Below are 15,523 nucleotides of genomic sequence, written 5' to 3'. Positions count from 1 at the left end.
GACCTGGAGTGGGACTTGATTTCAGAACCTTGCGACTTGCTATCAACTGAGCCACAGCTGACGTTTTGCTCCCCTGAAAGATATTCTTCGTAACCTATGTGTTAGAGGATTTTAAATAGGCTCAATGGAAGAAGTCTGCAGAGTAAGCACTGAAACAGTCGAACAAATGAAAAGAAGATTTCCATGTTGTTTGACAGATTTGCTACAGTGATGCATCTCAAGTGGGTTACTGTAACATACTGTGTTAGCTCAAATTCAACCGCAGGGATATGATCCGAAATGCATAAGAGACCAATGTTTCTCACTTCAATTACTCAACTCTCTTTAGAAAGATCATTTTGGCATCTGCCTGGGAGGGAGAGTGGGCAAATGTGTCACCCAGTGTGGTCCTGAAACAAAAAGAGCCCCGGGAATTCCCACCAGCACTGACATGTGCTAAATGAGATTATTACCTCGTACATGTGATAATGAACAATGATCGACAGATATCCAACCACAACTGTGGTTCCTTGTGCATCACAGCATTCTTCATCCCAGACAAAACAAGGCGATTTTTGGAGGGAAGGTAAAGCACCAAAAAACCCAGGCTCATTAGAGCCTTTTTACAGCATGGCGTACTTTTATATTATAAAAGATTTTGAGGTAACCTCCTATTTTCTCCAACTGAACTGTCCTCTCGCAAAAGCCTTTTCTCTCTAAAACCTCCTAAAACATGCCAAGCCACCATTTAATGCAATTGTCATTAGTTTAAGAAGTTTACAATGAAAGACTGAGCTTTCTTAACTTGCATGTCAAATACAATGGGCTGGATTCTCCATTCTTGAGATTACGTGTTGACGCTGAGGCAGGATTCGTGGACTTTCACAGCAGCAAAACTGGCACCGAACCTGGACTGATTCAGCGACTGTGGAGGGATTAGCACCAGTGCCACGTGGAACATAATCGATTCCAATGAAAAATGGTGCGGGATCCACCGGATCCCTGATTGACTCGGGAGTCTGACAAGCTGCAGCCACGTACACACAATTCACTCCCATACACACTCAATCCAGCCAATAAGGTGGCACTGGTTGCATTGGAGCAGGCCCATCCCGCTGACAGGTCAGCTGGGGCCAGAGGTCACCTCGGGGGGTGCCCTGGGGGGGGGGGGGGGGGGGGGGGCATACGACCTGTGGCCCTAGGTTCACAGTGGGCAGTCAACGATGTGCACAGCTGCATGGCTGCCTCACAGGCTGTGGCAATGGTGTTCCATGCCAATCCACCCTGGCACAATTGTCAGCAAACTATGGCCATGTTGAACACTGTCTGTACCCCCTCTCTCTCCCTCATCAACAATGACACAATTTTCATGATTTTTAAAAGCACAAGTGAAACTCGCCATCGGGAATTCGGCCCATCGATGGCAGTGAATCGCGGAGCCCCCGGAGAATGCCAGGTCAGGCCCGCTAATAATATGCAAACGGTGTTTACTGCATGTGCATTCTGGACCGCTTTGACGCCGTTGTTGAGGTGACGGAGAATTGCGATTTGGCGTTGGAACCGATTCTCTGCCCAATCGCGTTTTCCCATTTCGTCCTCAGCCAACGGAGAATCCCGTCCAATATCTCCTTTTCTGAACTGTATTGGTCCTGTTTCTTACCGCTGTCTTCTCCCTTACTGGGAACATTGGGCTGGATTCTCCGCTGTCGGGATTCTCCGTTGCGCCAGCAACCCGGGTACTTCCCGATGGCATGGGAATGCCCACAATGGGAAACCCAATTGGCCGGCTGGCGAGACAGAGAATCCCGGAGTTGCACTGCACCAGATTTCTGGTCAGAATCCTGTCTATTCTTGTTTTCGAATTAAGGGGCAATTTAGTGTGGTCAATCCACCTATCCTGCACATCTTTGGGTTGTGGGGGCGAGGCCCACTCAGACACGGGGAGAATGTGCAAACTCCACATGGACAGAGACAGGGCTGGGGTTGAACCCGGGTCCTTGATGCCGTGAGGTATCGCTGCTAACCACTGTGCCACCATGCTGCCCAACATTGTTTTTTAATAATGTCTCCCTGCCTTTCCTCCTGTTTTCTTCCTCAACCTCACCCTGTCTCCTTCATTTCTCCCAGGCTTTTGCCCACTTTTGTTGTTTTGCTTTTTGTGCAGGCACATGAGGCCGTTGCCTTCACCTCCATGATCGGCATCTCCAATTCGAAAAGAACCTGGGGCGGGATTCTTCAATCCCGCAGCAGAGTGTCCACGCCATCGTAAACGCCATCGCGTTTTGCGACGGCGTGAACGGGCCAACCCGACGACTAATTCTGGCCCCTGTAGGGGGCCAGCAGGGCACTGGAGCGGTTGACGCCGCTCCAGCTCCCGATCCCGGCGTGAACTGGGCACCGCAGGATCCGCGCATGCATAGTGGTGCCAGCGCCAACGCGCACATGCGCAATGGCCTCCTTCAACTCGCCGGCACCGATGCAACATGGTGCAGGACTACAGGGGCCAGCGCATAGGAAAAGAGGCCCCCAGCCAGAGAGGCCGGCCCGCCGATTGGTAGGCCCCGATCGTGGGCCAGGCCACATCGGAGGCCCGCCCTACAGGCCGCCACCCAACCATTCAACGCAGAGTTCCCGCCAGCTGAGAGCAGGTGTGGACAGCGCGGGCGGGACTCGGTGTTTTTATGATGGCCACTCGGCCCATCCCGGGCCGAGAACTGGCAGGTCAGCTACGTAGAGCGTCCCCGACCGGCGCGCACCAACCACCCCGGCGCCGATTCTCCGCTCTGTGGAGAATCGCGGGCCGGCGTGGTGTGGCGTGGTGCGATTCGCGCCGGTCGCGGGGATTCTCCGGCCCAGCCCCGGGCTGAGAGAATCCCACCCCTGGTATCCCTTGTGCATGCGGCAGCCAGGAAAAGGCTGTAGATGCGCGGTTCAGAATGTTTTGGGCGGGAATCTCCGCTACTCGGCGGGGTGGGCCGTACCGGCGCAGAGGAGTGACGTGAACCACTCCTCCGCACCTTCAGGGCCTAGGCCGGCGGTGTTGCCGCTGTACCACCTCCGTCCCCTGCAACCTACCGCTCACCATCACGTATCGACCGCCATTGTCCGCTACTATGTTCTTGGCCTCAAACGACACCCGCTTCCCCACCAATATTGCCACCCCTCTATTCTTCGCATCCAGCCCCGAATGGAACACCTGTCCTACCCATCCCTTCCTTAACCTGACCTGATCTGCTACCTTCAGATGTGTCTCCTGAAGCCTGGCCACATCTGCCTTCAGTCCCTTTAGGTGCGCGAACACTCGGACCCTCTTAACCGGCCCATTTAGGCCTCTCACATTCCACGTGATCAGCCGGATTGGGGGGCTACCCCCTACCCCCCCCCCAACCACCACCACCCCCCCCCCCCCTCCCCGCCCCCGCCGACTAGCCATCTCCTATCTTAGGCCAGTCCCGTGCCCGCGCCTCCTGCACCCTCCAGTCCCCCAGACGGGGAACCCCTGCCCCGACCATCTCTTCCATGTTCAGTTCCCCCTCGGACAGTGCAGCAGCAGCCCTGATGTCCCCCCCTCTCCCCCCCCTTCCCTCCCCCTCCCTGCTAGATCCGCATCTAGCACTTTTGCTCCCCCCATATTACTTCCGTGAGTCAGCTGACTTCTGCTGACCCTGGCTTCCCCCACCTTCCCGTTGATCTCCCCGTGTGGGAGTCTCTCTTCCTTCTTGCCTTCCTCCATCTCTCCCCCCCCCCCTAGCACGGGAAAAAGCCCGCGCTTTCCTGAGCCAGCCCCGCCCCCTGTGACGCAGCTCCTGTTGCGGCCATTGTCCCAGTTCCCCCATCCCCGAGTCTCACCTCCCTCCAGCACCGACGCCCATATTCCCCTTCATCTTGTCTACAGAAAAAAAAAGAATTTTAACTAGAACTCTTCCCACATCCCCATCCATCATCCCACCCATGAAATATTCTTTACCCATATTTACAACCCTGTATACAACCAACATCCCCCCTACAACCACAGCCCCTCAGTTTGAGTCCAATTTTTCCGTTTGGATAAAGGTCCAAGCCTCTTCTGGCGTTTCAAAATAATGGTGTCGGTCCTGATAAGTGACCCACGGTCACGCAGGCTGCAGCATGCCGAACCTGACTCTTTTTTTGTGCAGCACAGCCTTGGCCCAGTTGAAGCCAGCTGTCCTCCTTGCCACCTCCGCGCTCCAATCCTGGTAGACTCGGATCACCGCATTCTCCCATCTACTGCTCTGCACCTTCTTGGCCCATCTCAGAACACTTTCTTAGTCCGCAAAGCGATGGAAACTTCCCACTATCGCCCTTGGCGGCTCATCAGCCTTGGCTATCCTCGCCCGGTGAGCCCCTTCCAGCTCAGGATCAGGGAAGAGGGATAGACGACCTACCGTTGAGGAGGGTGGAAAGGAGCTTTCGATACTTGGGGATTCAGGTAGCTAGGAGGGCTTGCCGCCGTGCCAATCGGCGCTGAAGGCCCTCCGCCGGCCGGCGCGAGTTGGCGCATGCGCGGGAGCGCCAACGTGTGCTGGCATCATCCCAGCGCATGCGCAGGGGGGTTCTTCTTCGCGCCGGCCGTGGAGGTTGACAGCAACCGGCGCAAAGGGAAAGAGTGCTCCCATGGCACAGGCCCGCCCGCGGATCGGTGGGCCTCGATCGCAGGCCAGGCCACAGTGGGACTCTGCAGGCCGCCCGTAGAGCCAGGTCCCCCCGGTACGGACCTGGTTTGATTGACGCCGGCGGGACCAGCCGAGAACGGGCGGCCACTCGGCCCATCGCGGGGCGGAGAATCGCCCGGGGGGCCGCTGCTAGCAAAAATCCGGCACCGGAGAATTTGGCAGCCGGCGTCAGGGCGGGATTCATGCCGCCCCCCTGCAATTCTGCGACCCGGCGGATGGTCGAAGAATCCCGCCCTTTATGTTGGTAATAAATCGGTTAGGCCCATGTGCATGGCCAATGTTAAAAATTCCAAACTGCACTTGTGTGGCCCATTCCCAACCGACGCTTGAATGGGTTGGATCACCGACATGAAACAATCTGAATGGTGCATGTGCTGCCCACTCACAGCTGGCGCATGCATGGGAGGCACGACGTTCGTGGGACTTGGAGATCCGACCATGGAGTTGAAAACGAAGATTAGGGGCGAAATTCTCCGACCCCCCGCCGGGTCGGAGAATCGCCGGGGGCTGGCGTGAATCCCGCCCCCACTGGTTGCCGAAGTCTCCGGCACCTGAGATTTGGCGGGGGCGGGAATCGCGCCGCGCCGGTTGGCGGGCCCCCCCGCGCGATTCTCCGGCCCAGATGGGCCGAAGTCCCGCCGCTAAAATGCCTGTCCCGCCGGTGTAAATTAAACCACCTACCTTACCGGCGGGACAAGGCGGCGCGGGTGGGCTCTGGGGTCCTGTGGGGGGACGCAGGGCGATCTGGCCCCGGGGGTGGTGGCCTGGCCCGCGATCGGGGCCCACCGATCCGCGGGGGGGCCTGTGCCGTGGGGGCACTCTTTCTCTTCCGCCTCCGCCACGGTCTCCACCATGGCGGAGGCGGAAGAGACTCCCGCCACTGCGCATGCGTGGGAAGCTGTCAGCGGCCGCTGACGCTCCCGCGCATGCGCCGCCCGGAGATGTCATTTCCGCGCTAGCTGGCGGGGCACCAAAGGCCTTTTCCGCCAGCTGGCGGGGCGGAAATTCGTCCGGCGCCGACCTAGCCCCTCAAGGTTGGGACTCGGCCCCCAAAGATGTGGAGCATTCCGCACCTTTGGGGCGGTGCGATGCCTGTCTGATTTGCGCCGTTTTAGGCGCCAGTCGGTGGACATCGCGCCGTTTCCGGAGAATTTCGCCCTAGATTTTGTTTCTTTATATTACACTAGAGGACATTACACTACACTACATTACATTGCACTACACTACATTACATTATACTCGGGGACACAGGTTTAAGATGCGAGGGGGACAGTTTCGAGGAGATGTGCGAGGCATCTTTTTATTACACAGTGGGTGCTGAGTGCTTGGAACGTGTTGCCGGGGGAGGTGGTGGAAGCAGATACGATAGCAACGTTTAAGAGGCATCTTGACGAATCCATGACGAGGATGAGACTAGAGCGATACGGATCACAGAGATTTTAGTTTAAATGGGCATCATGATCGGCTCAGGCTTGGAGTGCCGCAGGGTCTGTTCCTGTGCTGTACTGTTCTTTGTGCTTTGTAATGTGTAACAATTTTGAACCTTCTTTTGCAGCACACTTGCCTTCACAGCACACCAATGTATCGCGGCACACTAGTTGGGAACCTTTGTATTAGAGGCAAAACAGCTAGAAATTCCTCCTTGACCCACCTAGATGATCCAAACCATCCCAAGATCTGGGATTGCATTCACTTGGGATACTTGTTGTTCTTTAAATCTAGAATGTTTTTCTTTTTGATCAGCACTTTTCTCATGCTACTTTGAGGGGATTGCTACAAATATTAAAGTTTCAATTGGAAAACACTGTCAAAGGTCACACAGGACCCCACAGCATACAGACGAGAGCTGCTGGATTTAATTCCGACTTTCCACAGAGTTAAGGTCAGCTTCAGCTCCTGATCAACAATCAGAACAGCAGTCATTTGCATTTATATTGTGGTACCCTCAATAATGACGCTTAGAGTGTAAACAGTAAAGAAGGCTTTAATAAACTAAGAACTAGACTAGTGCCGAGACGTGTGCTAACTGCTGCACTGCCCACAAGGCGGCCCCTTATATACGGCTCCCAGATGGGTGGAGCCAGAGGCGGAGTTCCCCAGGGTTCCAAGCCCGGTCTTAAAGGGGACATCACCTTACATGATGACAAGGGTACATACACAGTGTTACAGTTCATCACATATATAATAGAATCACATAATCCCTACAGTGCAGGAGGCAGCCATTTGGCCCTATGAGTCTGCCCGATCCTCCGAAAGAGCACTTTTAATGACTTAGACCAGGCCTTTGAGATTGACCTATTGGAATACGAGTTCCCTGATTAGTGGCCCAATCAGGAAACCTCTTTGTAGATAACAGGAAGTGTCAGATCCTCTGCAATCCCAGTGTAGACAGCAAGCTGAATGCAGATGCTTGTACTGCTGTTGGTTTTGTTAATAAAAGGGATTCTGGTGAAGGGGTCTCTGCCTCCGTGGACTTAATACAGCACTGTACCCAGGTCTACAAGTTGCCTTTGTGCAAAATCTAATGTGAAATGTCTTTGTAATAAATTATGTACCTGTACAATTTAACACCATTTCATTCCCACTTGTTGCACTATACTAACAATATGTTAATGTTATTTTTCCTGTAGCTCCCTGAATCAGTTGGTGGATAAAGTTGCGAAGGATTGAACCACATGCACCAGGAGGGTCACAGTTCAGGGGTGCAGCCGGTTAAAATGGCTAACTCCCGATTAGAATGGCCAAACCCCGATTTAAAATAGCAAACGGAAGAGGCTGATGGGAAAATCAGCCAACAGGACTCAAACAGGCAGCTGCAGGCAAAACTGTGTATTCGCCTCTGGGGAGGCCAGACAGAATCGATACCTGCAGCCATCAACATAACAACACACCAGCCATCTGAATACTAATTAGCAATCCCCGGGAACAATATGCTACAAATTAGACACACAAAGCCAACACAGACATTTCGGCGCCAGCAGGAGCCGACACAAAGAGAGGTGAATGACCACCCCAAAACCGCCCATCGATCAAGGAATAGCTCCAGCATTGGAGAATATCGAACCAAGTGATTGGGACGAAGTCCAATCACTTGGAACCAGGTACAGGGTCCGCCCCAAAAGGCGGGAAGCCCCTGGAGACTATAAGAATAGAGTCCAAGTTCAAATCGACCCTTCTCTCTTCTCCTCTCCGCACCCTTCGAGACCCTTCTGCTGACCTTCTACAACAGCCGCAAGAACTGTAAGTCTTACTCCAACGCTCGCTATGAGATAGGCACTCCTGACTATCGACCTGTACCCGCTTTGAATCCCGCAGGCTCAGAACCCATACGAAAGGCCATTCGTTTCCCTGACCTGGTGGGCTATTTCCAAAGTTAAGTATTGGCCTGTTAGTTGTAGGAAGTAGCTTAGAAGTAGAATTAATGTATAAGTATTGATTACTGTATGTAATAAATGATTTAACTCTTACTAAGCGGTGTGTTGGATTATTGATCATTACTCGGACTTGAACCACATGGCGGTATCAGAAAGATACCTGGCGACTCAAGAGCAAAGGTGATAGAACAAGAGTAATTAAACTAAGGCTAAAACGAGCAACAGGGGTCAAAATGGAGGCAGCTGAGCTCAACCGGGGAGGCAGGTAGAGAAAGGGAGCCAGCCAGGGTTACTTACAATCTTGATAGCCATTCAGTGACCCCTGCTGGGGAAAGAATGTGGATGTGTTCAGATTGGAATGAGGGCTATCGAGACGTGCATGTAAAGGAAGCAAAAGGATTATTATATTGTAAATAGCGGCCAAGGATGTTGCTCAAGTGGCAGAGTGTTGAAAGTCAGGCATGGCAAGCAGATATGCTACATAAACGAGAATTGAGTACATTTACGTTTGTAGTGATATCTATGGCTCAGTTCATAGCCATCTGAACCAGACAGCTGTGGGTTCGATCCCACTTCAGTGACTTGAACAGAAATAGGCTGACACTGTCCATCCTCGTTCAGTCGATGCAAAAGGTCCCGCGGCAAACCTTCAAGGAGCAGCAAAACATTGTTTCAATATGAGGACTAGGATGAGGGCACAATTTAAAACCTCAGAGACTTGCGAAGATCACACTGAGAGATCTCTATTTGCAGTAGACTGGAATTGCTGGCTATAATTCCAGGTGACAACCCAAAGAGAGGGAGGTGGTATTCTTTTTAAAAAGGAATTTTTTTTTCAAAATCCAACTTTTTCCTTTCAATCTAAAAAATGTCATCTTCTGTGTCAGGTGTGAAGTGTCAGTGGACGTACTTCATTTATCTGGCACACACACATTACCAACATGTCACTGAGTGACAAACTGACAGATTGAATGAAGATAGCAGTCTGAAGGACTCAGTAGGTGCAATTTTGTTTTCAGAAGGACTACAACCACTGCAGAATTAAATTCACATAGATGTTAGATTGCAATTTTCTTTGAACACACTCTTTCTCAACTGAGCTCCATGTAGTACAAAATAGTTCACTTTGGTTTCACAATGAATTGAAAGGATGGACTCATGCTTCGACGATTCAAGGAAACTCTTAAGATAACTCAAGGGATGTCCAACAGGTTCTATTAATGTAAAACACAAGAACAACTTCTATTGGAAGATAACTGCGTTCCTGCAATTCCTGCATCCCACGAATCTCAGATTTTCTTTGCTCCATCAATGGAGGCTGTGTCTTGAGCTGCCTCAGCCACAAGCTCTGGAATTCACTCCTTAGGCTCCCCTCCTCTCTACTTATTTAAGGCAATCTTTATACCTACTTTTTTTGAGCAAGCTTTTGGGATGCCTTTCGGGTGCAGTCCCACTGCTTAAGGAAGTTTCCCAGCAGCAGGGTGTGCTGTGTGTCGAGCAGAGGCAACCAGTTTAAATAATCAATGACCTACTTTGGGTTGATTCCTCAGTGGCTACCGAGCATTTCGAAGTTGGCGGAGCAGCTCCACGTTGCAGGGGGAGCCTGCCAGCTTCATGGAGGTGGCCTCCCTGTGGTATCGAAAACACCATCAATGCTTGATGCTCCATGATCCAAACAGGAAGCTGTGTGCAGGGAAAACCACCGTGAAGCCCCAACTAGTCATCCAGGAGGGAGTCTGTGTGGAGTCTGCACGTTCTCCCCGTGTCTGCGTGGGTTTCCTCCGGGGGCTCCGGTTTCCTCCCACAGTCCAAAGAGGTGCAGGTTAGGTGGATTGGCCATGATAAACTGCCCTTAGTGTCCAAATAGGTGGGGTGGGGTTACGGGGAGGTGTGGGCTTGGGTAGGGTGCCCTTTCCAAGGGCCGGTGCTGACTCAATGGGTCGATTGGCCTCGTTCTGCACTGTAAATTCTATAGGGCCAGCCACCTTGACTGATCTGATCCTTAATTTTAAACTCACCTTTCCAAAGACACCTCTATGTTGAGGCACCTCTTGATCCCCAACTTTCTTCAGCAGCGCCTACCTGTCCTGGTGAGATTATTGAGGGTTGTTAGCTACTGGTGCTTTGCATGTGCTGGCCATATCCATATCCTACCTGTAACCCTTAATTGGACGGTGAGCCTAAAGGTGACCAGTTAGAGGCCTGTTTCTGGAAAAATAACTGAGCTGGTCCCACGGCCAATTGGTAGGGGATCAGATCCCATTTCATCCCTCACTAGGTCCTGAAGCCTGAGGTAAAATTATGTCCATTATGTCTAAGGTTTCTGATTTTACATGCAATTTAACAAGAATGATAATCCATGAAAAAGTACTGGGAGCTGATTTTCACAAAGATTAACAGATATATAAAGATTTCCATGAAACTGCCTTGCAGTATCTCTAAGGCTGTGAATGTTTTCAGTCATCCAGACAGTAAATATTGTATGTCCTTAATATTGTTGTGAAAAAGAAGCTGTTTTAATCCAGCCATTGTACCGTCCATTACCAACCCCTGAATATATTACACTGATCCAGCGTGAACAAAACTGTCCAGCCTCAATTCCAGACACGCTACAATGAATTAACTTCTGGGATGAATGCTGGGGTGTAGATTGATTTGTTATTAATCTAGGACAAAAGTTCGGCACAACATCGTGGGCCGAAGGGCCTGTTCTGTGCTGTATTTTCTATGGACTATGATCTGCGACACATCTGCTTTAACTTGGTCTTGTACCTGGCTGTTAAGAGGACAAATGATAGCACTGATATGTTTATTTGGTGGAACAAAAATCAATGTCTTTCCTGCATCTACAATTTTGAAACAGGTTCTTTTGGACCACTGATAATGGGTCCCTTATTTTCTCCAAAGAGCTGAACATCTTTCAGATGTGACTTTAAACCGAGGCCACATCTGTCCCCTCAGACGGATGTAAAAGATTCCAGAGAATAATTTGGAGAAGAACAGCAGAGTTGTCGCCGGTGTCTTGGTTCAAGACATCTGGTTCGGCAGGTGATCTGGGCATTTATCATATTGCTATTTGTGGGAGCTTGCTGTGCAGCAATTGGCCTCTGCCATTCCTACAGTGCAACAGTATTGACACACCAAAAGATATTTAATTGGCTGTGAAATTAAAGGACAAATGAAAAGTATAGAATCCCCAAATTAGAAAACCCCAGCTAGCATTTTCTGTCTTTAGTTTGAAATAAATATAATCTCTTCAGACAGACCTTCTTTGTGCCTGCCAGATAGCTGGCTCTTCATCATGTGTTCCATGCCAGATACCTTGACTGGAGTGAACTTCCCCTGACCAATACGTGAGTGAGGTGTGTCAGACCTCTGCAGGATTCCATGCATGAATGTCACAACTGAGGCTTTTTTCTAAACAGACAAATTCTCAGACCAAACTGATTCAAAAAGGCAATCCATGTCAGCAATTTTCAAAATGAAATGCCTTAGTTCATCGCAGCATGGAGAACATGCACTCTCAGCTGGTAGGACATTGAGTCCATTGATAAGAACCTGCAGAAATATGGCTATGGATTTGAATGCTGCACCAGTTCTCGAAGACTTGGTAATACATCAGGTCGACACTCATGAAATCCATAAAGTTCATGGGGTAAGATTACTACAATTTAGCTTGTGGCAACGTTAAAGTCATTTCATATTATTGAAAATCCTCTTGCTATTGAGTATCTTGATCTCCTCCTCAAACAGGATAACACCAATACAGTGTTGATATTGATAACAGGCTTATCTGTGTTCCTCCACCTTTGATATAATGTTTTCTAAATGTCTCAATTAACATAGAGGGAACTCAGAGGAGGTAGTACACTGCCTTTTCACATGTAATACTTAAAAACACAGTTGAATGACCCCAGTCTCTGTTAGGTCGGAAGGTTCCAATTGAATCATAAAGTTGTGGGTTGAGTCCCATATCAGTGATGAGCATATAACCCCGATGGCAATAAGATGCCACAACATATTTCAAAGAAGAGAGTTCTTCCCCGTGTGGTGGTCAATATTTATCCCCCAGTGTCAATTTAATTGTAGAATGCCAGCTATAGTTCAAGTGGTAGTACACTTGGCTCTGAGGTGGAAGGTTGTGGGTTCAGGTCCCACTCCAGGACTTGAAGGCAACAGTCCAGGCTGGCATTCCAGTGCGGCACTGATGGACTGCTGTACTGTTGGAGGTGTGTCTTTTGGATGAGCTCTTAAGTCAAGGCCCTATCTGGTGGACACAAAAGATCCCATGGCACTATTTGGAAGAAGAGCTTGGGGGTTTTCCCAGAGCCATGGCCAATATTTACTCCTTAATCAAAATGACAGAAACCGATAATCTGGTTGTAATCACATCATTATATGGGGGAGCTTGCTGTGTGCAACTTTCCTGATGCTTTTCTTCCATTGCAACAGCAATTGCACTTTGAAAGTACTTAAATGTTGCTATGTAAAAGCATCTTTCATTTTTGAACCAAAATCACTCAACACATATTATCTGGACATTTATCACGTTGCCACTGGAGGGGAACTTGCCTATGTGCAAATTTGCAGCCAAATTTCTGATATTACAACAGTGAGTACACTTCAAAAGTATTTTACTGGGCTGCAAAGCATTTTGCAACATTGAGAAATGTGCTAAATAAATGCAAGCCTCTCTTTTTGCTCACTCGCTTTGAAGCAAGAAAATAAAAAGTGACCTTATAATGCCATGGTGACAATATTTTGAGTATGGGTGCCAACACCAGAAAGCTGGCAGCCAGCAGCTACAAAACCAAGAGAAGGCGTATTGTTTATGGTTTTTTAGTCTGAGTGTCTAAAAGAGGCATACACCTCGGCATCTGACCAAATAAGGACCATTTCAGCAAGTCAGCAGTCAAATTGCACCTAAATACATTTGTTCTGAGCATACAAATCATGTTGTTCTGCATCAGTGCATTATGCATTTGGTTAATTTGATTTATTATAATAGATTCAGGTGTTGTAAGTCTATTGATCTTCCTAAATACCAGTAATATGAACTTTATCATGCATCAATGCTTGAATAAGTCCAACAACAGTGAACATTTCCATCTCTCCAGGCCCCTTAAAATGCAGACCTTGAACAGATAGGATATTCATGGTGTGTAGAATCTCCTCAGAGAGATTTTATTAGATGAAAATAAGTCTGGTGTAAAGGATTTCCTTGCAATTTCTGCCGTGCCATTATTCTAGTCATACATGCTTGCAGTTTTGTTTTGAGCTAATACTCTTAGTTTTCTGAGTGGCTGATCAGGCTGCAGGATCCTACGGGGAATGTTATTAACAAGTAAAGTCATTCAAGCATTTTTTAAGATGTAGACCACTTCTAATTATGGATGGAGGTACATTATCAGCTTCGAAATGCATCATACTGAAGCAGCCATATTATAACATGCACATGGAATAGTGCATGATATCAGCATGTTCCCGTGCCCCCCCACCAACCTTTACAGATGGATAAGCCTCATATATTGAGTATATATTTTACAGTGTGTGTCTGAGAGGGGGAAAAAGGACTGTTAGAAGATAAGGCCGTGAAGTTGAATTTTTGAATGCTGATGAGATAAAGCGTTGAGAGGCAGTGCTTCCAAACATGATTTTAGGAACTTCGGCAGATTTACAAGGAAATGCCTCCCCTCCCGAATGGTTTTAGACCATTCAGATAATGCGCCTTCCGCAACTCTTTTTATCCTTTTAACGCAAATATATGTTTCCATATAAAGCTTGCAGACTTGGCCGGTGGTGAATTGTAAAACTGAGAGTAAATTGTACAAACAGACTTTGGAGAGTATGGTTGACGGGAAATGATGTGGCTTACGTTGTGACCTGGCCCCTGGTGAATCCCCAGTGTAAGTGCTGGAAGGCTGGTGAGGTGCCGGGGTATAGGAATCAGAATGTGGAGCAGAACCCAATCAAATGAAGCCAGGGAATTCTGGTTGGAGGTCTGAGGGGAGATTTTTCATCCACATCTGCCATGCCAACAATGTGTTTGTGTGTGGGGAGTTCATGGGACGATAACACAGGAGGCTATTTGTTCCATCGTGCCTGTGAGGCTCTTTGAGAGAGCTGTTCCCTGCCAGCTCCCCATTTCCATGCATGGGTTTTTGTTTTTTCAAATATTTATACCTTTTGAAAGTGATTATTCCACCACTCTCTGAGACAGTGCATTCCAGGTCATAATAACTCGCTGATTCAAAAAAGTCCTTTCTTCTCTCCCTACCCTACAAACCGATTCTTTTGCAAATTTTCTTAAATTTGTGTCCTTAGTTACCAACCGACCACCAATGGAAATAATTACTTCCCTATCCACTCTATATAAACAAAGCTTCATAATATCCAGCACCTCTATTAAATCTCCCCTTACCTGTTCAAAGTCCGTCTGGTAATCTTCTCTGCACCCGCTCCAAGAATCCTTTCTAAATGTGGTGGAGAATAATACTAGCCAGAGGTTTGACTTATAAACTTTTTTAACGCCTCTTAGTTTTTGTTTCAGTATTATCAAGCTTTCAAATTTCTCCAGCAAGACCCAACAACACCACTATTTACTGAGAGCCAAATAAATGCCCAAACTGCTGAAGGGAGCAGATAATTAATGTTAAAAGGGTGAAACGTTGGGCTGTTTTGTGTTGGGGCTAGGGTGGGCTTAGTCTCATACTGACTTTCCAAGCCCTCATCAGGCACCACTGAGGCACCATTACAGTCTTTGGCAGCCCACCTTAAAGATATTGATGAATCAATCCAAGCAATTTGGGAGGAGCGTCAGCAGCAGGCACTATGCTCAGCCCCACCTCATGCTTGGGGGAGGGAATCAGGTCTACTGAAATTTCAGACTTTATGTCCTCCCTGGTTTGTAAATGAAGGGGTTAATAATGACCGACTGAAGCCGACGGATTTTAGAGTCAATCCAAGAGACAATCCAGAGATTCCACAGTATGAATTTGCTACCCACTGGTTTACACCAACCAATATTTTGGTGTGACATTCAGTGGAGTGATCCCAGCAGCCAATGTTTGGTCGTAGGAACAGGGGCGGGATTCTCTCAGCCCACGCCGGCTGGAGAATCCCTGGGCCGGGCGCGATTTGCGCGACGACGCCGGCGCCGTTCCGCCGATTCTCCAGAGAGCGGACAATCGCCGCTGGCGCGGTCGGCATGGCGCCGGTCGGGGGCCGCTCAAAGCGCCCGCCCCCCCAGCGATTCTCCGCCCGGGATTGGCCGAGTGGCCACAAAAAACCTCCGAGTCATGCTGGCACCGTCCACGTGTGGTCTTACCCGGCGGGACCTTGACATGTATCCTTTCGGGGGCGGCCTGGTGGGGTGGGAGGGGAAGGGGGTCTGACCCTGGGAGGGGGGGGCCTCTGCTGTGGCCTGGCCGGCGATTGGGACTATCGATTGACAGGCAGGCCTCTCGGGCTGAGGGC

General features: G+C 49.4%; 1 protein-coding gene and 1 long non-coding RNA gene across 5 annotated transcripts in view; one reads left to right on the top strand and one right to left on the bottom strand.

The window, feature by feature from the left end:
* Window positions 1–8,140, top strand: part of LOC140395509 (uncharacterized) — a 94,690-nt gene extending 86,550 nt beyond the window's left edge. The window contains exon 2 of the long non-coding RNA XR_011936224.1: window positions 7,304–8,140. This is a non-coding gene — a long non-coding RNA (uncharacterized lncRNA). The remainder of the gene's footprint in view (window positions 1–7,303) is intronic.
* Window positions 1–15,523, bottom strand: part of LOC140395504 (receptor tyrosine-protein kinase erbB-4-like) — a 1,530,197-nt gene that overhangs the window by 1,316,645 nt on the left and 198,029 nt on the right. The window lies entirely within an intron of this gene.

Source organism: Scyliorhinus torazame, chromosome 2, assembly GCF_047496885.1.
Source record: "Scyliorhinus torazame isolate Kashiwa2021f chromosome 2, sScyTor2.1, whole genome shotgun sequence".
Lineage (NCBI taxonomy): Eukaryota > Metazoa > Chordata > Chondrichthyes > Carcharhiniformes > Scyliorhinidae > Scyliorhinus > Scyliorhinus torazame.
Note: the sequence above shows the minus strand (reverse complement) of the source record. Positions and strands in the feature narration are given on the sequence as shown.